Source organism: Anneissia japonica, unplaced genomic scaffold, assembly GCF_011630105.1.
Source record: "Anneissia japonica isolate Jap-2015-1 unplaced genomic scaffold, ASM1163010v1 scaffold19314_len26200_cov108, whole genome shotgun sequence".
In the NCBI taxonomy this organism is placed as follows: Eukaryota; Metazoa; Echinodermata; class Crinoidea; order Comatulida; family Comatulidae; genus Anneissia; species Anneissia japonica.
This window is the reverse complement of record NW_022713938.1, coordinates 21,176-26,282: the sequence shown is the minus strand read 5'-3', so window position 1 is coordinate 26,282 and position 5,107 is coordinate 21,176.

The window sequence follows — 5,107 nt, the reverse complement described above, 5'->3', positions numbered from 1 at the left end:
GCAACTCCTTCGGCGCTCCATATATTTGGTCGAAATAAACCGCGACCGAAATAAGGCGTGACCGAAACGAAGCGCGACCGAAATGATCGGCTACCGTCTGCTCGCCTAATCAAACATTTTACATACTTTTTTTTTTATAGTATTTGTATTCTTTCTTTCATTATACTTACATTCATGTATTTTGAATTTGCACATTAATTATTTGTATGAAAATTAAATAAACTTGGTGCACAAAAGTTGGTTTGCTGGTGGAATGCAGTAGAATATGTTTATTATTAATATATTACTATCTACTAGAGTGTATACTTATTAAATAAATAGATAGGCCTAGGCATTTGATAAATGTATGTCTAGATATGGACATAGGGAGATGTTGATGGTACCCGGTTGTTTTAAAAAAGCTTCATGGCAGTCCTACTAAATACCACACGGAACACAAGGGACCACTCGGGACAACACGGGTGCAAAAATGATAAAAATATTACCACACGAGAGTAGAAAACTACTTAATAATCAATAGGAACCAACTTTTAGAACGGTAATTATCTAAATTCCGTTAATAATCGATGTATCTTGATTTTGTTTTTGTTTTGTTGGTTTTCCCGTCATGTGTCGATATGTAATGCATTGACAATGTGGATCTGTAACGCATTGACGTGTCAGCAGAAACGCATTCAAGCATGACCTTCATGTCTGTTTCATAGCATCAATCAAGATAGGCCGTTATATACTGCCACGTGAACGGTAATGAACCTATTCTACATACTGTAAAATGAGAATTTGAATTGTTATGTATTGTTCGATTGATCGTTTACTTTTATTTTCTGTCAAGCTCGTATATGTTTTTTTTTTCTTTTTCAGTGTAGGGCCTACGTATGTTACCATTAAAGAAGCCTTGAGTGGCCATTAAAATATACAGTATATGATTATAAACATATTAATAATTTGATACAGGAAATAAATATGAAAATATATATTTCCTCTGTTTTCATTTATCATTATACTATTCAGTCTATTTTAATTTATATGTACAGGGGCAGATCCAGTTATGTCCAAAAGGGGGGCCAGAAGTTGGGCCGATCGAGACAACACTGCCCTAGGGGGTCCGGGGGCACGCCCCCTTGAAATATTTGTGTTCTGACGCCCGAAAATAACAGTTGAGGCGTTCTGGGCTATCATTTTTTTTCTTTTTCTGACAAGAGTTTTTATAGCTGTTTAACGAACAATATTTGAGATATCAGTCTCTAAAGTTCATGATTTTGGTTATTTCTCTAGCAAAAACCATCAGTAAGTTGTTAAAAATTTTAGCTTTAATGTTGAAAATGAGGAAAATAACATCATAGCATGATATATAAATATATAAAAGTTAGTTTAGTGTAATAAAATAGATTTCAAAGATTTTAACATGCCAGCATGTTTTGGCCATTATTTTACAGTATTATTATCATATTTAAAATGTTGTTTATTATCTAAAAACAACAAAATTCTACATATTGTAGGCCTAATCCTACCGCCCGTTTAAATGCAATCACGATCGCATCGTGACTTTACTACTGACAAGTACACTGTACATGTGTGGGAAATCCCTAATAGATCATTCTGTGCATGCGTATGGACATGGACATGCATGTTTTGAGGCAGCCTGTGATGATACGATCATAGCTTTTACGAAAGTGATATTTCCCATGCCAAAGATAACGATAAAACGAACGCTAAAACGAAATTTATTTGGCAATTTTCTTATCTAAAACATAGGTATTATACTACGCTATTAAATTAATACAAGTACAGTACGAACATTCTTTCACCAGCAATATATTGATTTAATAGAGAAATTAACAAAATCACAATCTGTAGATGACGATGTAAGTAAGGTCGAGCGTTCTGAAAAATCATAGTTTATACTATAGACCTAGGTAGTAAAAAATTGCCGAGGCTGCCGACCTCGAAGAATTTAAGGTCAGCAAATTTTTGCCGACCTAATTTTTTCCTAATTTCATGGGCTGAATAAATTATTCAAAATTGTCAATGTATTGAAATTTTAAGCAGTTTAATAGCTGTCATGACACCCAAGGACTTTAACAAATCAGGTTCCTTATTTATAATTGATGCATATATTTATGAATTAATTATTCAAAATAGTCAATGTAATATTATGTAGGGTAGGTTCATTTGATGTTTGATTTATTTCCATTTTGTCATTGGCATTTCTTGCCCTGATATGCGGTCATTGCATTTCTTCACTTTTTTCTTTTCCGGTCTTTCATTTTTCAATGATTATTAAGATATAGATATTTGAATATAACATTTTCTAAATCATATCAAAGTAACAAAAAAGGAAGTTATTCTTTTCTAATTATAAAAATAATAATGATAAAAATGAGAAAAATAATAATTAAAATCTTATAGTAATGATTAATTGATTGATTGACTAATAATTGATGATTTCTTCATTTTTAGGTGTCACATTTTAACTGAAATTATGCAAGCAACCAACATTCATAATATGAAGAAGGCAAAGGGATTAGAAGTAGGAACAAAGACATCAAAGGGAGCTAGTAAAGGTGAGCTGTTGAAGGCACGTAATCTGAAAAGATACCTCAACCAGGTAAGTTTTAGATGGGCTCAAGAGGAGGAGAGACAAAGCCCTGGGTCCCTAGTAAATATTATAATACACAATATCCTTCTAAAAGAAGACACCAAAAAACTAGCAAAAAATATATAATTTCTGGTTTTTAACTCATGAATGTAATGTGCTACTAAAATTCACAGAGAATTTGAGTAATATAGCAGGCTATGGCATTTTGTGACTACTTTCTTCTTTTTTTTTTTTAGGCACACAATACATGTGCCAAGGATTGCCAATAGCGAATATATCACTATCCTACTTGTAGGTGACAATCCCTTACACAAGACAAACATACACACACGATGCTTTTACACAAACTAAATCTCAATATGAGATTTAGGGAGTGGAGTTGTTTTGGTCGTGGGAAAAATTCCTGCAACACTGAAAGGAATTGAAGCTATTCAACACAACTACATCCAACCACCAAGCTATTCAACTACACATTCAACCACACTCTTAATCAATTGCTAATACATCATTGCCACAACATTTTGATTTGTTGTTACGCCACTATAATAAATATAAAAATATGATAAACATAATATAAACAAGTATATAATATAGATATAATAAATACTCTGTGCATTATTAATTGTTTTCCTTCTAGGAAAGTGTGGCTTTGCAAAAGCTCATTGTGAACGGCGTATCAGGCAAGTTGGGGGCCCCGAGTATCAGAGGTATTTCCGCAACCGGGACGTGGAGGATGGCGTGGGACCAATGATGGTCATTTTACTGGAGGAGATATTCCAGGACAAACAAGCATTGGAATAATTCAACAAGTTTCTTCAGAAGGAAGGAAAGGATGACCTGTTGAAGTAGGTTTTTGGAACACATTTCATTCTATATTTATGTGAACACATTATTATCACAAGTTTCCTGCGTATCATGAGAAGCTCCTGGAAGCACTTCTTCAAACATGCAATTATGAAACATGTAGACTTGACAACTTGACCTTTGATGATTAGTGTCCAAAATTTACTACAAACACGTAAAATATAGTTACGAGCCATTATCGTTATTATATAAATTTGGTACAAATGTAAGTCGCTCCGGACCTCTTTGTTTTTCTTCCTTCCTATCTGTTTTTGTAGACTTCAATAAACAATAACATAATTGTAACATTAGTTACTTTTGCTACATTTAAATATTATTAAATATTATTATAAACTTAGATGATTATTCCAATAATATTTGTAATTTTAAATTTAAACTTAAACAATTATAATTATTAACTCTAAATGTTAATTTACGTAGATTAGATCAATAAAAAATAGACGTAGTAGTCCATATCTATTCTTTAATAAGAATAACATTTTTCTAACTTCTAATCAATTTTATATAGCCGGAGTTAGTATCGACCTAGGCAAATCTTGCTAAAAAGTGCACTTTCTCCATCAAAATGCTTCTTCTAAGAATGGAATGACCTGTTTGAAGCACGAACTCCTGTAGACCAAGCCCAGTACCATTACGATTTTTATCGTGCGAGAAATCCAATCATGATGCATTATTACGAAACGTAGGAGAGTAACCCATAACTCGCGGCTTAATTGCACATGGGCGTGATTCATGACTAACTAGCAGCCGTAAAGAGTCGCTTATCGTAGCATCACATCATTCCACGACAGGTGCTCAAATGAACCATAAAATTGGGTAACTCCATACTCTTCTGAAAGATTCAATGGGTTATTTAAAGTGCACACGAGTCAGATGTGTACACTGGACCTCCATTTCCAAGTCCTTTTCCGAGAAGACTTGGTTTAAAGAACCAAACTATTGGCGAGTAGCGGCTGGAACCACCGCCGATGTTAGGGCTGTAGTTAGCGGCGCCCCTGCCTTGATACTCGACTCATCTATAGGGGTCTGAAGTGTCCCGCAACCCGTGAAATTTAGACAGCCTCCTGCACTTCCTCAACCAAGCAAACTTTTTTTTAAACTAACCCAGCTCCCAAAAACTAATGATATTTGCATGTTTTTACTGCTGTATTATTCTGAATACAGCTTGCGATAGGTATCACAAAGTGCAGCGAAGTATAAATGGATGTGTTTCGTAAGCTCATTTAACCAATCTTTCGGAAGTGCCCTCTTTCATTTTGTGCCCCTGTTATCATGGTGGTGGTGGTGGCAGGTGCTGATTGCGGTGGTGGTGGTGTTTGTGGTCATCAGTGGTGTCAGTCATTTGTGATGGTTGATGTGGTGGGGAAGTAGAAGTCATTCAATTAAATCAGATTATGAAAATTATTACTTCGATTACATTAATGTGAATTAAATTTGCACATGGAACTATACTAGTTGAAGTTATAGCTCGCACTACGTTGGGGTCAGGGTGCACAAATGGTAATCCTTGCTCAAATACTATTAAGGTGATAGAGATAGGACGATTGTCGCTTATAACAAATGGATAATAAATGGTATAAAGTCAACTTTCAATTATTGTACACCATTTTTTCATATATATACATATATATATACATATACCTA